The sequence below is a fragment of the Podarcis muralis genome, chromosome 2, assembly GCF_964188315.1.
Source record: "Podarcis muralis chromosome 2, rPodMur119.hap1.1, whole genome shotgun sequence".
In the NCBI taxonomy this organism is placed as follows: domain Eukaryota; kingdom Metazoa; phylum Chordata; class Lepidosauria; order Squamata; family Lacertidae; genus Podarcis; species Podarcis muralis.
This window is the reverse complement of record NC_135656.1, coordinates 12274074-12295241: the sequence shown is the minus strand read 5'-3', so window position 1 is coordinate 12295241 and position 21168 is coordinate 12274074.

Below are 21168 nucleotides of genomic sequence, written 5' to 3'. Positions count from 1 at the left end.
CATTGTTTATAGTCAAGTTCAGACTCTCAAGATACACAGTCCCAATCCCGGTCGCTTCCAGCTCCTGACTGTTGGCCTGCTGCACAGTGAAGCTTTGCTTCTTAAACGTCGAAAACAGTTCTCTGTGTGGGGACATATGATCCGTGCAACCCGTGTCCAGAACAAAAGAGTTCCCCACCTCTGGTGTGGCTCTTTGTGCCATCAAAGCCATCGCAGGTCTCACCTGAGACTTGGTACGGCTCTTGCCTGATGCCTCAGGCGTTGCAGAACTCTCCTTGGCTCTGCCTTGCCGTCGCGGCTTCTTACAGCTCCGCTGAAGATGCCCAGTCTGTCCACAATTGTAACATCGGACAACGTTCAAAGCTACAGCATTCTCTCCAGTAGCAACATCAGTGAGGGAATTAGAACTCTGTTCCTCCCTCCCCCTGTCAGCAACATTCATCGTTGCTCGCACAGGAACAGCAACAGCAACAGTTCCTTCACTCCCCCATCTGGGGTCAAAGCTCTCCTCAGCTTTCGATGAGCTCTCAGGAACTTGGCCAGCATCATCTTGGCTCACCCCTTCTGGGGTAGTCATCCATCCAGATCATGATGAATAACTGTCTCTAGTCAGGGGAGATGGGTAAGGCAAGCCTCCCCCCTTCTTGGCATCCATTTTGAATCCAAGCCTCAGCTCTCACTCTCGAGCCTGTAAAAAACCAAAAGTCTTTGCTGGGTTGTTTACTGCCTACTCTGGCAGGCAAACTGCAAGCTGTTTCTTAGTCCTTGCACAGCTGCAAAGATAGCCAAAACAACTTTCTCTTCCCAGGCTCTTTCTGAGCCAGCCCCTTTTGTCAGTAGCTTTCCACTGTACTGACGGTCGTTGCTTAGCAACTGTGCATTCCAATCTTGAACAGGAAAGCTTATCAACCACAAGAATTCCTGGTATGCGGCCGAGCGTCCAAGCTGCAGCCTCTTCTATCAGAGCTGTTTCCCCCCCCCCCCAAATGCAGCTCCTGTGAACCAGAGAATGAATCAATCTGCGTTCACACTTTTAGCCCGAAAATCAGCATACCTTGGGCTCCGTTGCTTGGAAAACACCTCCTCTCGGTGTCCTGCCGTCTGTTCAGCTTCTGGCTGCACGCAGACGTTATCTTCTTTCCTTTGGTGCAGAGGATGGCAAACGATCCCATCAACCTCTCAGTCTGCATTTCCATGGATCAGAAAACCTCCGGCTCTGCTACCAGATGTCAGAATTAAGCCTTATCAGAGGAATTGGCCACTCTCCAGGCACCCGGCTTAATTCCTTGTTGACCTCCCCGGTCTGCGACTCCCGGCAAGATCAGGCGAGATCTTCTATCGGCGATCCTCCTCTAACGAGAGAAGGACACACCACTCCTCCCCTCTTCCCTGCCATTTCCCAGGGAGGGGAAAGAGACAGACAGAAATGTATTTACATGCTTTTATTTCTGTCTTTCCAGCAGTACAGAGAAACGTGTCTGTACTTTCTTAACACCAACAGCAGAGAGAGAGAACTCCTCCCCTGTACTTCCAGTACAGGTCAGATGACACTCTGAGCTAACATCCGGTGCTCAGCACAGTGAATAGACTGCCCCTTTGTTCCCACGGTACAGTCACAAGCATAAACATCCTGTCTGGCATTCCAGCCATCTGGAGCTCGCATCTGCATTGCTCCTTTTTCGTAACAGGATTCATACTCCCTCCCCATGCGGTGGCACTTGCAGGGCCCGTTAAAGGGCAAAACCGGGAGTCCCTGGCCCTAGAGCGGTGGCATGTAGGTCAAACTCCCCGGACGAGGTCAGTGGAAGGGCATGCTGTATAAGTTTGCGCTTTGCAGTCCCCTCTCACTGGGCCTCAACTGCCTGCATATCCTCAGCCAGGAGGGCTGAGAGGGCTACCTGCCAAGGCCTGTGCCAAGTTTCCCACTTCTGAAGTTCAATAAAGTTGTGGCCAATTTGAACCCGTACTCTGGTCTCTTGTCTTATCATTTGGGGGAAAGGGGTGGGCACCACAGACAGGGTTTAGCGCGTGTGAAGGACATTCTTTATGACCCCCTTATCTGATGAGATCCTTGGAGCAATAGAGACGCTTGAAAGAGTCAAAATGACAGCAGGAAAAATCCCTTTATTTTGTCATGACAAAAATGGTACAGACACGCGTTGCCCAATGTCTGGCCCCGAATTCTAAGCGAGCCAGCTTTTTATACATTTGCAGAATACAATACCACCTGATTTCTTGTAAACCACCTGATTTCTGGGAAATCGAAAGTTATAGTAAGTTCCTATTACCATGTAAGGTCTTGCCTCCCTCTTTCCTGCCATGGCCCACTACACCACGGCCATTTGCATGCCTGAGTTTGCTTATCTCTTTACAACCTTGAATAATAAACATTTGAGCCTGCTCCATCAATGCCAGCCTTGTTCTCCTGACGGACTTCTCCTTTCTCAGAAAGGCCTTTGGCGGGGGGGGGGGGTGTGCTATGGCCCTACACACTGAAGCAGAGAGAACTGCCCTGTGAGAGGGGATGCACAGGTTTTGGGCCACTACTGTGAAAGTCCCTTTGCTACACCTCAGATAGTGGGGGAATATGGAGCAGGAGCTGCATAAAAGATGGGAAGAACAGGTAGGCTCACATGAGACATGGTGATTCTTTGTGTATTCTTGACTTGTGTCATTCAGGGATTCAGCAGAACAAGCTAGCTCATAGAACTGAGCCTTGAAATCAACTGGAAGCCTATGAAGATGTCTTAAATTTGGCATTACCTTATGCAGTTCTTACATCTGTCCCTGGGGACATTTTCAAATAGCTTCCAATGGCAAGGAATTGCAAGGGAGACATTTATGCCAGCTCTTGAGTTACTCTAAATAGCCCCCGCTTTGTGTCCTATTTTCCAGGCCTAAATCATAGAATTGTAGAGTTGGAAGAGACCACTAGGGTCATCTAGTCCAACCCCCTGCAATGCAGGAATCTTTTGCCCAACCTTGGACTCAAACCCACAACCCTGATATTTCGAGTCTCATGCTTTACCAACTGAGCTATCTCTGGCCTCAAGGCAACAGCCACTTATGGGAGTTTGCATCACAAAGGCCAGACAATGCCTCTGCAGCGGCCAATCAGATGCCTCTCAGAAAGTCCCAAGCTGGGTGGGTTAGCAACAGCCACCTTCCTTTGCTGTTCCTTGGCAATGATATTCAGAGCCATACCATCTCTGAACCAGGAGTTTCCATATACTAGCCAGATAACAGTTCCATGTGACACCCACCTTACCTTCCTGGCATTCTCCTTCAGGTTGTGAATGAATTGGACCAAGATCCAGGTTAGTGCTGATCGTTGTATCTGGCAACACTGCCATGGAAGATTATCAAGAAACTTCAATTGGTACAATATACAGTATATAGCTGTCATAATTTTGACTGGTACAGCCATGTGTATGTATACTAAAAAGGGACACAGGTGGCGCTGTGGTCTCAACCACTGAGCCTCTTGGGCTTGCTGATCAGAAGGTCAGCAGTTTGAATCCCCGTGACAGGGTGAGCTCCCGTTGCTCTGTCCCAGCTCCTGCCAACCTAGCAGTTCGAAAGCACACCAGTGCAAGTAAATAAATAGGTACCGCTGTGGCAGAAAGGTAAACGGCATTTTGGTGTGCTCTGGTTTCTGTCATGGTGTCCTGTTGTGCCAGAAGCAGTTTAGTCCTGCTGGCCACATTACCTGGAAAGCTGAACACCGGCTCCCTCGGCCTGAAAGCGAGATGAGCGCCGCAACCCCATAGTCGCCTTTGACTGGATTTAACTGTCCAGAGGTCCTCTACCTTTACCTTTTTTTACCTATGTATACTAAAAACAATTAATGAACTTACAGGCTTTTTTAAAGGAAGGTTTTGGGTTTTTAAAATTTTTATTGAGAATTTCAGCATAACAATTTATCAAAAACATATCATCCTCATTCCCCCCATTTTCCCCTCCCCCCTCCCCATGAAATCCCTCCTCCCCCCCCCCCGGACTTCCCTCAGCTCCTCTCTCTGGTTTTTCAGCACATGTTATTCTCTGCATATTATAAAATTGTAAAAATCCTTAAGTTATCTGTCTATATGTTACCAATAATAAATTAGTGAATGTTTATTCAATTCTGAAGGAAGGTTTTAGTCCTTATGATTGGGGAAAATAGATCTGAAGCTCCATGAACAGCATCTGGTGAAATCTCAAAAGGGTGCAGCTCAGAATTTCCATTGATTGGAAAGAGTTAAAAGTTGAGTTTGATCAAAAGCAAGTCTCCAAGTCTAATGGGGAAATCTTAGAATTGTAGAATTAGAAGGGAACCTGATTATCGTATAACCCAACCGAATATATGCTGCTGTCCCATACAGGGATCGAACCTGCAACCTTTGGCATTATCAGCACCATGCTCTAACCAGCAGTGGTGGCCTAACTCGCCCCCCCCCCAGATGTTTTGGGACTACAATTCCTATCATCCCTGACCACTGATTCTGTTAGCTAGGGATGATGGGAGTTGTAGTCCCAAAACATCTGGAGGGCCGGGTTTGGCCACCACTGGCTGCTAAGCTATCCAGGCTCCTTCCTTCAACAAGCTTATTTACAAACTGGATCCCGACAAAGCCTCACGCAAAGGAGATAAGGAACAGCAGCCAGAACAGGGTAGGAAGAAGACAGGGTGGCAGATTGAGAAGCTGCTAAAGAAGAAGATCCAACCTCTCCATTCTGAAGGAAATCAGCCCTGAGTGCTCACTGGAAGGACAGATCCTGAAGCTGAGGCTCCAATACTTTGGCCACCTTGTGAGAAGAGAAGACTCCCTGGAAAAGACCCTGATGTTGGGAAAGATGGAGGGCACAAGGAGAAGGGGACAACAGAGGACGAGATGGTTGGACAGTGTTCTCGAAGCTACCAGCATGAGTTTGACCAAACTGCGGGAGGCAGTGGAAGACAGGAGTGCCTGGCGCGCTCTGGTCCATGGGGTCACGAAAAGTCGGACACGACTAAACGACTAAACAACAACAACAAAAGAAGATGCAGCCCAACTCAGCAACTGGGAAGTTCCAGTACAGGAAATGAGACGGACTTAATGCTTTTCAGTTAGTAAATTTGAGGATTATTTCTGGATCAGCCAGCAGAGGGAACTCCTTTGCCATAAATAGCATATGAAGGTTGGTCGCACATGCTGATTTGGATTTATCAAATAAATTTGAGAGCGGGTGACTAGAAAGAAGTGGTGTAAATGAGGAAAATTGTAGAGGCAGCTAGGTGGGGAGATCCCTCTGAACTACCTGTTGGTGAGACGGCTTTTTCATTACTTATCCTTTCTTGCATTCCTAAAATTCCCACAGGAGATAGCAGTGGAAGTTGTTGGAGAGTCTCAGTTTTGTATCGAACAGCTATCCAGGCACAATTCTCGGAGCGATTCTGCAACCTGAGATAGCCTTTTTGGACTGGCTGCAGCAAGGTTGTGTTAGGAAGAGTTACTTAAGAGAGAGCAGTCAGGGACGCAAAGTCGCTGGAGGGCTCTTAATGACACAGAGTCATGATCACCCTGGTCCTGATCTGATAATCTCAGTACGTTACCTGCTTAATTCTTTTCCGCTGCTCTTCCCCTGCTTCAGAGAAGGTTTCTGGGACCAAGGTTTAAACTTCTAAAACTTGTTGATTTAAAAGTTGATATAATACCATTTAATCCTAAGATCCTTCCATGATAAAGTAGGGGGAAACAGAGATATATGCCTTTGCTTTGATACTAAAATATAAATTTAAAAACCAAGTGTTTGGTTTTTAAACAGTGACATCACGAAAAAAAGCAGCATCAAGCACATGGCAAGAAAGAAGAGAGAAAAATCTAAAGAAAGGGAGGAAAGGGGGAAAACAATGCATTGTCTCTTGTTCCTGGCATGTACATTATAAACGTCATAGCAGTGAACATCTGAACTACTGCTGTGATAATAATAATAATAATAATAATAATAATAATAATAATAATACCCTGCCCATCTGGCTGGGTTTCCCCAATAAAAGAGAAAAGTATGTAACATTGATTCAGGAGAACATAGACATCTCTGCATGTGCTGACCTTTTGGAAAGCCAGTGCAGTGGTACCTCGGGTTAATTAAGAAGGTGCCTTGTACTGAATCAGAACTAGCTCACTATTGTCTGACACTGGCTGGCAGCAGTGCTTCAAGATTTCAGACATGGTTCTCTCTCAGATTTACCTGGAGTCGCTTGCACTGAACCCTGGGAACGTCAGTGTGCCAAGCAGATGCTCTCCCACTGAGCTATGGTGCTTCCCTGAAAGCAAAAAGGAGCCAGGACACAAAATAGTCCAAAAGATCTATTGATTTTTGTTGTTGAAGTGTGTGTGTGTGCGTGTGCGCGCGCGCGCGCCAATGGAAAACATTGGCGTAAAACAATATACAGTGGTACCTCAGGTTAAGAGCTTACCATATTTTTTTGCTCTATAAGACTTGCTTTTTCCTTCCTAAAAAGTAAGGGGAAATGTGTGTGCGTCTTATGGAGCGAATGCAGGCTGCACAGCTATCCCAGAAGCCAGAACAGCAAGAGGGATCGCTGCTTTCACTGCACAGCGATCCCTCTTGTTGTTCTGGCTTCTGAGATTCAGAATATTTTTTTTTCTTGTTTTCCTCCTCCAAAAACTAGGTGCGTCTTGTGGTCTGGTGCGTCTTATAGAGTGAAAAATACGAAAATTTGTTCCGGAGGCCTGTACTTAACCTGAAACTGTTCTTAACCTGAAGCACCACTTTAACTAATGGGGGCCTCCTGCTGCTGCCGTGCCGCCGGAGCACAATTTCTGTTCTCATCCTGAAGCAAAGTTCTTAACCTGAAGCACTATTTCTGGGTTAGCGGAGTCTGTAACCTGAAGCGTATGTAACCCGAGGTACCACTGTACTGTAGTTGGAGAACAGCACCGGAGACAGACATTAGACTACAATTTGAGAAAAGATTCTTGCTTTGTGAAAACATGGGGCTTAAAAGAGCAGACTTCTAGCTTGCTTACTGTTTACCAGTCCACATCTTAAAGAAGGTACTGTATAGTATGAAAACCTGGCCAACCCCACAGGGGTACATGTAAAACCCTCCTAGATGTTCAGCGTAGTCCAGCATAGCTTTGTTGGTAAAGCACGAGACTCAGTCTCAGGGTTGTGGGTTTGAGCCCCAAGGTGGGCAGAAGGTTCTTGCATTGCAGGGAGTTGGACTAGATCAAGCATAGCCAAACCTGGCCCTCCAACTGTTTTGGGACTACAGTTCCCATCATCCCTGACCACTGGTTGGCTGTCCCTTTGGCATAAATTGCCCAATTACCATCTTATTCAGTGCCTTTGGAGAGATGAATTTACTAGCCCATGGGCAACAAAAATCCATTCCAAACTGTTGTCTTATGGAATCTCTCCTTCCGATATACTAAATTTAGATCTAATTACAGTGGTGCCTCGCAAGACGAAATTAATTCGTTCCGCAAGTCTCTTCGTCTTGCGGTTTTTTCGTCTTGCGATGCACGGTTTCCCATAGGAATGCATTGAAAATCAATTAATGCGTTCCTAGGGAAACCGCCTTCAGACCAGGTCCGGGGACAGACTGTCCCCGGACCTCTTCTGAAGGCTGGGGGGGGGGGACAAGGGCTTTTCTTCCCACCCCCAGCATTTTAAAAAACCCTGGGACAGCGGAGGACTTCTCCACTGTCTGGGCGATCTTAAAATGCTGGCGGGCGGCATTTTAAAATCGCCCCGGGACAGCGGAGGACTTCTCCGCTGTCCGGGGCGATTTAAAAGCCCCTGGGAAGGCAGGCAGGGGGGACAAAGACTTTCGCCCCCCGCCCGCCTTCAGAAGGTGTTCCCGCCCCCCCCCACCCGGCTTCGCAGCAGCGCTACGAAGCTGGCGGCTGGGGCAGGTGTTCCCGCCCCCCCACCCCGCTTCGGAGCAGCGTTCCGAAGCGGGGTGGCTGGGGCAGGTGTTCCCGCCCCCCGCCCGGCTTCGCAGCAGCGCTACGAAGCCCGGCGGCTGGGGCAGGTGTTCCGCCCCCCCCCCCGCTTCGGAGCAGCGTTCCGAAGCGGGGTGGCTGGGGCAGGTGTTCCCGTCCCCCGCCCGGCTTCGCAGCAGCGCTACGAAGCCCGGTGGCTGGGGCAAGTGTTCCCGCCCCCCCCCACCCCGCTTCGGAGCAGCGTTCCGAAGCGGGGTGGCTGGGGCAGGTGTTCCCGCCCCCCGCCCGGCTTCGCAGCAGCGCTACGAAGCCCGGGGGCGGGGGCAGGTGTTCCCGCCCCCCCACCCCGCTTCGGAGCAGCGTTCCGAAGCGGGGTGGCTGGGGCAGGTGTTCCCGCCCCCCGCCCAGCTTCGCAGCAGCGCTACGAAGCCCGGTGGCTGGGGCAAGTGTTCCCGCCCCCCCCCCACCCCGCTTCGGAGCAGCGTTCCGAAGCGGGGTGGCTGGGGCAGGTGTTCCCGCCCCCCGCCCGGCTTTGCAGCAGCGCTACGAAGCCCGGCGGCTGGGGCAGGTGTTCCCGCCCCCCCCCCCCCGCTTCGGAGCAGCGTTCCGAAGCGGGGTGGCTGGGGCAGGTGTTCCCGCCCCCCGCCCGGCTTTGCAGCAGCGCTACGAAGCCCGGCGGCTGGGGCAGGTGTTCCCGCCCCCCCACCCTGCTTCGGAGCAGCGTTCCGAAGCGGGGTGGCTGGGGCAGGTGTTCCCGCCCCCCGCCCGGCTTCGAAGCAGCGCTACGAAGCCCGGGGGCGGGGGCAGGTGTTCCCGCCCCCCCACCCCGCTTCGGAGCAGCGTTCCGAAGCGGGGTGGCTGGGGCAGGTGTTCCCGCCGCCCGCCCGGCTTCGCAGCAGCGCTACGAAGCCCGGTGGCTGGGGCAAGTGTTCCCGCCCCCCCCACCCCGCTTCGGAGCAGCGTTCCGAAGCGGGGTGGCTGGGGCAGGTGTTCCCGCCCCCCACCCGGCTTTGCAGCAGCGCTACGAAGCCCGGCGGCTGGGGCAGGTGTTCCCGCCCCCCCACCCCGCTTCGGAGCAGCGTTCCGAAGCGGGGTGGCTGGGGCAGGTGTTCCCGCCCTCCGCCCGGCTTCGCAGCAGCGCTACGAAACCCGGGGGCGGGGGCAGGTGTTCCCGCCCCCCACCCCGCTTCGGAGCACCGGGAGAAGCGATCTCCCCGCAGCCCCTTGCTTCAAAAGAGGTCCGGGGGCAGACCTCTTTTGAAGCAAGGGGCGGTGGGGAGAAGCGATCTCCCCGCCGCCCCTTGCTTCAAAAGAGAAGACCCGCTGTCCCCGGGGCAAGCTTCGTTTTGCGAAGCAATCCCATAGGGAAATTCGTCTTGCGAGGCAACTCGAAAACGAAAAAACCTTTCGTTTTGCGAGTTTTTCGTCTCGCGAGGCGTTCGTCTTGCGGGGTACCACTGTACAGCAAAAAAGGTCATCAAACAAAGATTGGAGGAGGTTGATTTGCAACAAAATCTTACTACAGGTGGAGGTACATTTTCCCTGATAAATCAGGGCATTACATTTATGTCCCAGATACCTCGATATCTGTCTACCTTATCGGTTGCGTCGCATAGATTCGCTTTCGTTAGAGCCAGATTTAATGTGTTCCCCTCAAATGTGCTGAGCAATAGATTTTCTAACGGTAAAACCTCTGTTTTATGTGCATGTGACAACAAATCAATAGAATCCCTTTATCATATCTTGTTTAATTGTCCTTTATATATTGTTCCCCGATCAAGGATTCTGAGTTCAATCATTTTGGAAACTGTTGCTAAAGCACCTGAATTACATTTAGCCTATCTACTCCAGGACATTGACTCTTATAGAACATTACAGGTTGCCAGATTCCTGAATTCAGTTCTCTCATATAAAAGACTTCATGGAATGCTGCATGACTATTAAAAATCTAGTAAACTCTATCCACCATCTTTATATTCAAGGCCACAATATGGTACATCTAGAGACTGTATGTAACGTGAAGGAGATTATGCGTTGAAATGTTTTAGTTGATATTCTAGAATGTAAAATGCTATTTTATCTATTGATTGGTTTTACCTTGTGGGCTTATAGCCGAATAAAGTATTATCTATCTATCTATCACTGACCACTGGTCCTGTTAGCTAGGGATGATGGGAGTTGTAGTCCCAAAACAGCTGGAGGACCAAGTTTGGCCATGCCTGGACTAGATTATCCTTTTGCTCCCTTCCAATTCTATGATTTGTGTTCCGTTCTAAGTAGAGCCCATGACTATTATTATTAAGCTTATTCTGAAATTCTTGTCTAGATTTTGTTTGGGTCCATCTTTCTTAATATTTCCAAAGATGCTGAACAACAAATAAAATTGTAAGTCTCCAGGCAGACCAGTTTTTCATCTGAAGCAGCAAATGTAAAATTCAAAAACAGTTTGTAGGGGTGTTAGGCTGGCTTTTGCCTCAGCTTTGGAAGAAAGCTTCTATTTCCAACATTATTAATCGATGGAGTGGAGATTTAAATGTGGCTTGTGTCCCAGTCAATGCTGTGCTGTTGCCATGGCCTGGGGGCTTTGTCACTGTCAAAGCCTTGCTGCTCTGTGGGCTGAGTTGAATTTAAAGATCAATTGAGAATTGCCTATAGTGTACGTAAACCTCATTGTGCATCCCTGAACAATTATGATAGAAGCCTTTACTCACTCACTAAAGTAATTGCAATTCCCAGATGATTCTGTTTGAATTTGGTTGAAAGTCGCTTTGAGTTGGCATGGCAAGAAAAAGCAGCTAACAAATTTAATGAATAATAATAATTCTGGTGTATCATGTTGAGGATCAGAGTGGGGTGGGGTGAGAGAATGTGTCAGGTAACACCTTTGGCCCAATCATTCAGCTGTAAGCAGAAAAAGAAGGAACCCACTGTATAGGAACATACACCAACAGGAAAAAACAGGCCAGCAGAGAAAGACACAAGTAAAAGGTAAAGGACCCCTGGACAGTTAAGTCCAGTCAAAGGCGACTATGGTGTTGCGGTGCTCATCTCACTTTCAGGCTGAAGGAGCCGGTGTTTGTCCACAGACAGCTTTCCGGGTCATGTGGGCCGCATGACTAAACTGCTTCTGGTGCAATGGAACACCGTGACGGAAACCAGAGTGCACAGAAACGCTGTTTACCTTCCCACCGCAGTGGTATCTATTTATCTACTTGCACTGGTGTGCTTTCAAACTGCTAGGATGGCAGGAGCTGGGACAGAGCAACAGGAGCTCACTCCATTGCGGGGATTCGAACCACCAACCTCCTGATCAGCAAGCCCAAGAGGCTCAATGGGTGGCGGGTTGCGCTGTGGTCCAAACGACGTTTCCGTGTGCTCTGGTTTCTGCCATGGTGTTCTGTTGCGCCAGAAGCAGTTATGCATGCTGGCCACATGACCTGGAAAGCTGTCTGTGGACAAACGCCGGCTCCCTCGGCCTGAAAGCGAGATGAGTGCCACAACCCCATACAGTCGTACCTCGGCTGCTGAATGCCTTGGAAGTCAAACGTTCTGGCTCCTGGACGATCGAAAACCGGAAGTGAGTGTTCGGTTTTTGAACTTTTTTTTTGGAAGTGAATGTCCAGCGCAGCTTCCACTATTGTTTCCGGTGCACCTGCGCAATCAGAAACCGATTGGAAGCCATGCCTTGGTTTCCGAATGTTTCGGAAGTCCAACAGACTTCCGGAACAGATTCCGTTCGACTTCCAGTGTACGACTGTAGTTAACCATCCAGGGGTGCTTTACCTTTTTGACAAAGACACAGTACATGGCAAGCAAACTGCAATGAATGTTTTTGTCACAATGTACCCGCTATTAAGAGGGACGCAGGTAGCGCTGTGGGTTAAACCACAGAGCTTAGGACTTGCCGATCAGAAGGTCGGCAGTTCGAATCCCCATGACGAGGTGAGCTCCCGTTGCTCGGTCCCTGCTCCTGCCAACCTAGCAGTTTGAAAGCCCGTCCAAGTGCAAGTAGATAAATAGATACCGCTCCGGCGGGAAGGTAAACGGCGTTTCCGTGCGCTGCTCTGGTTCGGCAGAAGTGACTTAGTCATGCTGGCCACATGACCCGGAAGCTGTACGCCGGCTCCCTTGGCCAATAAAGCAAGATGAGCGCTGCAACCCCAGAGTTGGCCATGACTGGACCTAATGGTCAGCGGTCCCTTTACCTTTACCTGCTATTAAAAGACATACAGCACATGCAAGCGGTACTCCGGAATCATCAAAATAAGTACAATATTACAATTCATAATATATTTTCATTATGTCTGATGCAAGGGAATTATTAGGAGTGGCAGAGCACCTGTAGCAAACAGGACTCTACTTGTTCCCGACATGGGACCTCACAAGGTGAGTCACCCTGCTCATGGTCTGGGAAAGTTTACACTATATTGTTTGGCTTGGGTTGCTACCATTTTCTTATATATTGAAGGAGGGGTTTCTCTTCAAAACAGGGATCACTGGGCTCCTGGCCTGTTTGCTATAGCTGTTTCACATCTCCCAAGAATTCCCTTGCGTCAGAGATAATGAAAATATATTAATAATAGTACAGTGGGTTACAGACACTTCAGGTTACACACTCCGGTAACCCAGAAATAGTACCTTGGGTTAAGAACTTTGCTTCAGGATGAGAACAGACATCGTGCTCTAGCGGCGCAGCAGGAGGCCCCATTAGCTAAAGTGGTGCTTCAGGTTAAGAACAGTTTCAGGTTAAGAACGGACCTCCGGAATGAATTAAGTTCTTAACCCGACGTACCACTGTAATGTGGTACTTATTTTAATCATTCAGTTGTGGCATGGCATAATCGTGACAGCTGTTCTCTCCACAGAACCTTGAGATACCTGCATATGGCCTCTGTGAATTACGTCTAGCACATGTAGGTCAAAATTGTGAAGTACAGTTTTACTGATCAAGTAACTTAAGTGTGCAATTCTGGCCTGGGTCTTCTTTTGTGCTGTTTTGTATAAGCACACTACAAGCTGAGCGAACAGTAAATTAAGCTGTATTGTAGTCTAATGTTAAATTAAGCCTGCACAAACTAACTTCTCCAACCAGGCCACACCTCTGAGTTGCCTCTCTAGGAGGTGGTTTCCTGGGTCATACCTGTTTCTCTTAAAAGGACCACATGGTAGATATTTAATTGATAATACATACATTACAGCCTGTATATGTTGGGTTTAATAGATAGTGGAACAGCCACAGCTTTCCATTCCAGTAGGGATAAGCAGAGGCAGAGCCTGTGCAAGCCCTCCAATATTCCGTTGAACAAAATTGGGGTGCACATAGTTTGGTGTCGCACTCTTGCGGAAACCAGTTGCGTAATCAGGGCACCACTGCAAGCAACAGCGCCCGCTGCAAGTTCGTCCTCACTGCTGAGCTTGGCGGCGGCAGCACTGGAGAGGGGAAACGGGATATTCTGGAATCTAATCAGAAGGTGGGATGGTTTCTGGAATATCTTGGGAAAATTAGGACAGTTGTGTGCTCTCTCGCTGGAGTTGGGAGGTCTGCTCATGCTGTGCTCTTTGTGATGAGCCCAATTGGATAGGAAGCATCACCCGATCTGGCCTAGCATAGCCGTGCAACTTATGCTGCCAATTAAGATTTGTTTAACTCACTAACAGGAAGGATTCGAAACCGGCGGGACCAGAAATTCACGGAAGACTGGAGAAAATTTACAGACTACTTGAAAAGTATTTGTGAAGATCAGACAATGCTTGTAGGTTTGCAAGAAGTTTTGTGAGGAGTATTATTGGAAGTATTGCAAAAATGGAGAAGGGGAAGGATGATTTGTTAAGAGATGTAAAGGCAATATAAAGTTAAGAAATGCATAAGAAGTGGTTAAAACGATGGATCATCAGAGGTGCTGATGGAAATCTAAAAAGATTGTATAAGTGATAAGTTTTGTGGTACATTTTATAATTTATATGTTAAAAATCAATAAAAGTATATAAAGGGGGGGGAAGAGATTTGTTTAACTCAATGATTTGGGTGGGTGTGGCTGTTTCTTCTCTTAAGAAGAAGCAGGAAATGGTTCTAAAACCAGTAAAGTATGACCCATGGCCTGTTTTCTTTCCCCATCAATTTCTCATATCCTATTTCCTGGATCTATAAATTATTAAATGACACACCTGGGACAGGTGGCTTGGTGCCACAGACTCCCCTGGATCTGGGTGTAAAATAATTTAATATCCAAGAGCTACCAGTACTGCTAATCTTTTCTTTTACAGATAGGTAGCCGTGTTGGTCTGCCATAGTCAAAACAAAAAAAATTCCTTCCAGTAGCACCTTAAAGACCAACTAAGTTAATTCTTGGTATGAGCTTTCGTGTGCATGCACACTTCTTCAGATACAGTGTATAACTGAAGAAGTGTGCATGCACACGAAAGCTCATACCAAGAACTAACTTAGTTGGTCTTTAAGGTGCTACTGGAAGGAATTTTTTTTGTTTAATCTTTTCTTTGTGAGCAGCCAGCTTCCTGAACGCTGCTTGTTGGCCACATAGTTTCTGGATTCAGTAAAAGCTCACAGCACCAACCTCACTATATTTGGCAAATACGTACTCTTCCCAGAAAGTAGATCAAATAGTATCAGGAATTTAAGTGCGTTTGTTGGAGTTGCCACTAGAGCCGGCCGACATTTAAATTGAAGTTCAGCTGCGATACCAGTTTCAAACTTTTTGAGCTGGCAATATATCACACCTCCTCACCCTGCCTGTCCATCACTGTTGGAGGCAGTATGATTCTGAATGCCAGTTGATGGAAACCGCAGGACTTCCATGCAAGTCCACGCAGGACTTCTTCTCTGTATCGTTCCAAATTTTTTTTTAGTATATGTGCTGCCGAAGCGAATATATAGTTCAAATATATGTTGGAAGTGTAAGGAAAAGGAGGGGAGATTTTATCATATGTGGTGGGATTGTAAGGTAATTTTTAAAAATTGGGAAATGATATACAACGAATTGAAGAAAATGTTCCATTTAACATTTGTTAAAAAACCCGAGGCATTTTCGTTGGGGATTGTAGACCTGCCAGAAAAGTTGAAAAACATCTTCATGTATGCTACAACAGCCGCGAGAGTTCTGGTAGCACAAGAATGGAAGACTGAAGAAACCCCAACTAAAGAATCATGGCAAGAAAAATTGACGGACTATGCAGAACTGGCAAAACTGACATACAAGCTACGGGACAAGGATAACTGTGACTTTAAGGATGAATGGGAACCCTTTACAAAGTATCTGAAGACGCAACAAAGCGAACTGGACTCCTTGGCAGGTTTTGAATAAACATTCACAAACTTTTTTATTGATAATAATCAGCTAAATAGTTTGAGGATCTATACAACTGTGTAACATGCAGAAAACAGCATTCTTAGAGAAACCAAAGACTGGAACTGAGGGAAGTCGGGGAGGGGGGGTTGTGGGGGAGGGGGGAGGGGGGAAATGGGGGGGGGACAAGTATGATATGTTTTTGGATAATATGTCTTGTTATAATTTTGAATAAAAAAAATAATAATAAAAAGAAAGCGCAGGACTCCCAAAAGAGGGCATGTCTGGAAATTCCTCAATGTATGGTGTCAGAGCTGCCTCAGGTCCCAGCTCACAGAGGACCAACGCCAGTCCGTTGTTATATGAAATAGTCTTTATTGAAGTTCAGTTTCTCATTTACAGCCACGGCGCGCAGCTCTACGTCTTAAACCCTAGACCGCCAAAGCTCCGTCTGAGTCTCCTCCCCCCAGACACCAGTTTAAGACCCTAGCCTTGCTCCACCTCTTCCTTTGTTCTTTCCTCCTCTGGGTCCGCTTGTCCGCCGAGGTCTTGCCCTTCCTAGACTCTTCTGACGCTGAGTCCCCTGAGTCTTCCCCCTCCCTCCGGCGGGCTTTAGGACCTGGTTCCCAATCCGGGTTTTCTGCTGTCCCGCGCGCCTGTACATTTGAACTTGGCGTGCACGCCCAGCCTGCCACCTTTCTCCTGACCGTTACACTGCTCCTGTCGCTGCTCCCCTCTTCGGGGACGCTAGCTGTGCCTGACTCCTCCTCCCTGCTTGCCGGAGGAGACGCTGACTCTGACCTATGGGGCTCTTCCCCCCCACTACGCTCCGGTGGGGAAGCTGGCCCTGATTTCCAGCTACTGCTTTGGGAGTCTCCGCTGGCCCCCTGCTTCTGGTGTGTCCCCCCTGGGACCCCCCTTGCCCTGGCCATCGGCGCCCCCTTCTGGGAATCTTCTGATTCACTGGAGAGGCTCATGGAATCTCTCGGGTCACTGTCATTCTGCCCTCCGCTGCCCTCAGATTCTTCCGCTTCGCTCTCCATTTCCTCTCTCCCCTGTGCCTCTGCTCCTGAGCCCCTGACATATGGCAACACTATGCTTGAGGGCTTCCCACAGGCATATTGTTGGCCACTGTGAGAAGAGGATGCTGCAGTAGATGGACCACTGGCCTGAAACAGCAGGTTCCTCTTATGTGTGGAGTAAATAAGTGAATAAGGCTCAAGGCTCATGTGTATTTTTGGCTGTTCCCATGGCAACAAAAACATTATCTTTCTCTTCTCTTCTCTTCTCTTCTCTTCTCTTCTCTTCTCTTCTCTCCCCTCCCATACTCTTCTAGCTCATGTTGCCCTAACTCCTTTTTTTAAAACTCTTCGTCAATAGTGAGAAGTTTTCACGAATGCATAGCAACATATAATGTCACTTAGCAAACAAAAAGGATATACGGTGGTACCTCAGTTTTCAAACGTAATCCATTCCGGAAGACCGTTCGAGTTCCAAAACGTTTGTAAACCGAAAACTCAAAATGGAAAACTCAATACGGAAGTCACGTTTCTGGTTCAACTTCCAAGGCACGTTTGAAAACCGAAGTAATTACTTCTGGGTTTACGGCGTTCAAGTTCCAAAACGTCCTGCGGGTGAGAGGAGCACCCTGTTGCAACAGTTCAATAAAGATCAAGCTTACTAGCAGCTTTGCTTCTCAATATCCTCTGGTTGGCCTCTGTTATTCTCTCCTACCAATAGGGAACCCATGTAAGGACTCTATATGGGCTCTTGGATACCCCATAAGGGAAAAGGGCAATTTTTGTTTACAACAATAGATACAGAGCAACCTAGAAAATATTTGTGTTTTGGCTTTACCTTGAAGAAAATTATTTGCTTTGGTAAGTTCATCCATTACGAATCAGTCCCATATCTTTCAATGCTAGCTCAAAATAATGAGATGTAAAGATCCTTTCCCTGTGCTTAAAGCTACTTCTGTTCTAACTCTTGAGTAACTGTTTAGTTTTACAAGTCCTAAGATGTCCCCTTTCCCCCGTTTGTTGAGGTGGGGGAAGGAGATGAAAATTCTTGTGCTATTTGCTCTCTGTACCTGAACTAACTGAAAAGCTGGTTTTTCTTGCCACACTTAGCAAATATATTGATGTCATACTTGTTCCATAAAATATCTGCTTCCTTTTTCTGCGTCATTGCTCTCCAGGATACAGTTCCTCATTCTATAGGCCTGAAACCCTGGAAGCAGAGATCTCTGAATTCAGGCATCTCAAAGCAAATGTTGCCACAGACTTAGCCAACGAAGCATTTTCATTTGATTTCCCTTTTGCACCCTGGTTCAAGTGTCCTGATTTTCCAGGGACAGAAGCCATCCAGGTTACTGATTTGATCCCAGAATGTCCTGGTTTTCATTTTTCCTCCCTTCCCTGTCTCTGAGAACAATCAAAAGTGGTGGAGAGATCAGAAACATGCACACACATTCTCTTTGGAAACAGGAGCCTTTGCTCTGTGTGGGGTTGTGTGTGTATGTGTGGTGTAAAAACGGAGTCCTGATTATACTGAAAATAAGGTAAAGGGACCCCTGACCATTAGGTCCAGTCGCAGACGACTCTGGGGTTGCGGCACTCACCTCGCTTTATTGGCCAAGGGAGCCGGCGTACAGCTTCCGGGTCATGTGGCCACATGACTAAGCCACTTCCGGCGAACCAGAGCAGCGCACGGAAACACAGTTTACCTTCCCGCCAGAGCAGTGCCTATTTATCTACTTGCACTTTGACGTGCTTTCGAACTGCTAGGTTGGCAGGAGGAGGGACCGAGCAACGGGAGCTCACCCCGTTGTGGGGATTTGAACCGCCAGCCTTCTGATCGGCAAGCCCTAGGCTCTGTGGTTTAACCCACAGCACCACCCGCCAGTGGCGTAGCGTGGGGGGTGCAGGGGGGGCCGGCCGCACCGGGCGCAACATCTGGGGGTTAGGGTTAGGGGGCGCAAATCCACGGGTTAGGGGGCGCAAATCCACGGGTTAGGGGGTGCAAATTATTTGCCTTGCCCCGGGTGCTGACAACCCACGCTACGCCACTGCCACCCGTGTCCTTCATACTGAAAATAAAATGCACCAAATAAAGGAAAGGTGAAGCTGGCATACGAAGCCCTTCCTATACGTAATTTGGAAGGAAAATGTCACCAATCCATTTTAAAATTTTAGCTTCAGCAGCAAGCCATTTTCTTTTAGGGTTTATTCCTTTATTGTAAATTGAGCCTTACACTGCAAGCCCTTATATGTCTACTCAGAAGTAAATCCCACTATATTCAATGGAGCTTACTCCCAGATAACTGGGTAAAGACTGTACAGTGGTAACTCGGGTTACAGACACTTCAGGTTACAGACGCTTCAGGTTACAGACTCCGCTAACCCAGAAATAGTACCTCGGGTTAAGAACTTTGCTTCAGGATGAGAAAAGAAATCACGCGGTGGCGGCGCAACGGCAGCGGGAGGCCCCATTAGCTAAAGTGGTGCTTCAGGTTAAGAACAGTTTCAGGTTAAGAACAGACCTCCAGAACAAATTAAGTTCTTAACCCGAGGTACCACTGTACAGCCTTACACTGCAATCCTAAGCATTTTTACTCAAAACTAAGACCCACTGAGTTTACTCTTTGGTATGTTCCTGGTCATTCTCACAGTTTCCATTATTATTAGTATTACTATATCCTGCCTTTCCTCCCTGACAGGGACTCAAGGCAACTTACAGCTAAAATTTTATTTCATCCCATTTACCTGTTGAAGGTGTTGTACGCGATCCCTTCCCTTGCATGTGTGAGGGAGATCAAACATGGGAGAAGCTTCCAGTTGTAGAACACAATGTCCCAGTTTTCATCTGAGAAATGGTGGAAGTATGCAGTAGTTGTTACGAGAGTGTTGGATTAGGACCAGGGTTCGAATTTCCACTCAGCTGTGAAACTCACTGAGTGAACTTGCGAGAGTCGCTTATCTGTCAGACTGTTTGCTGTCTCCCAGTGGCTACAAAGACATCACGAGTGAGATTCAAATAAGTTGTTGCATGAGCACACTGAGGTGCACTGGTGCAATGGGACTTCTCCCTTGCACACCTCTGTGCCCCCTAAATCTGCTCTGGGGAGATTGAGGGAAACCACAGAACAGGTTTAGGAGGCCTGAGGGGCATGCTGGGGGAGGATATGGGATATGGGACAAGTCCCATTGTGCAAGCGGACCCCACACATCCGTCCCACTTAGTGCCATGTTGAATTCCACCCCATACATTTAAAGCACATTACTTCTCCCAATGAATTATGGGAACTGGAACTGGCAAGCCACTCCAGTATCCCTGCCAAGAAAACTCCATGGACAAAGACAACAGGCATATAAAAGTTATGACGCTGGAAGATGAGCCCCTCAGGTCGGAAGGCGTCCAACATGCTACTGAGGAAGAGCGGAGGACAAGTACAAGTAGATTCAGAGCTGATGAAGCGGCTGGGCCAAAGGTTGCTCAGTTGTGGATATGCCTGGAAGCGAAAGGTTGCTCAGCTGTGGATATGCCTGGAAGCGAAAGGAAAGTCCAATGCTATAAAGAAAAATATTGCATAGGAACCTGGAATGTAAGAACCTTGGTAAGTTGGATGTGGTCAAAAATGAGATGGCAAGAATAAATATTGACATCCTGGGCATCAGTGAACTAAAATGGACGGGAATGGACGAATTCAGCTCGGATGACCATCATATCTACTACTGTGGGCAAGAATCCCGTAAAAGAAATGGAGTGGCCTTCAAAGTCAACAGAAGCTACCAGCATGAGTTTGACCAAACTGCGGGAGGCAGTGGAAGATAGGAGTGCCTGGTGTGCTCTGGTCCAGGGGGTCATGAGGAGTCGGACACAACTAAACGACTAAACAACAACAAAGTTGGTTTAGGGCAGGCACCCCCAACCTGCGGCCCTCCAGATGTTTTGGCCTACAACAGGGGTAAGCAACCTAAGGCCCATGGGCCACAAGCAGCCCATGGGGGTCATTTAACCAGCCCGCGAGCCAACCCCGAACTGAGCCACCTGTTCAGCGAGTCCCTGTGCGCTGCGCTAAACCAGCACAGGAACTCGCTTCTGTGGTGCCGGAAATCGTGTCTGCGCAGACGCCAGAAATCGCATGCGTGCAATCCAGCCCACGAAGGGATCTCCGTTGGAATGAACTGTCTCAGGAAAGGTAAACCTTTCTGACCCCTGGCCTACAACTCCCATGATCCCTAGCTGACAGGACCAGTTGTCAGGGATGATGGGAATTGTAGTCCAAAACATCTGGAGGGCCGAAGGCTGGGGATGCCTGGTTTAGGGTGCTGGGAATGGTAGATCTGTGAGAGGCAAACTAGGATTCTTTTGGGAAAGTCATGTGCTTTCAATGTGTGGTATGGATTGCAGCCACAGTGTACTGTATACAGTGTAGTTGAGAGGATAAAATGGTAGTGTGATGCGTGACCTTGATCTCTTTGGAGAAATGGCAGGATGTAAATGCAAGAACGAAACACGCCCCCTCCCCCCCGGTTCACTGTGGATTGAGCCTGATACTGAAGTTAAGGGAATCTTGTGGTTTTAGACAGATCATGAAAAACAGTAGGAGCCCTGAGAATCTGTGCTGAAGCACTTTGGAATGTACCATAGAGCATGGGTAGGCAAACAAAGGCCTGGGGGCCAGATCTGGCCCAATTGCCTTCTAAATCCGGCCCACGGATGGTCTGGGAATCAGCGTGTTTTTACATGAGTAGAATGTGTCATTTTATTTAAAATGCATCTCTGGGTTATTTGTGGGGCCTGCCTGGTGTTTTTACATGAGTAGAAAGTGTGCTTTTATTTAAAATGCATCTCTGGGTTATTTGTGGGGCATAGGAATTCGTTCATTCCCCACCCCCAAATATATAGTCCCGCCCCCCACAAGGTTC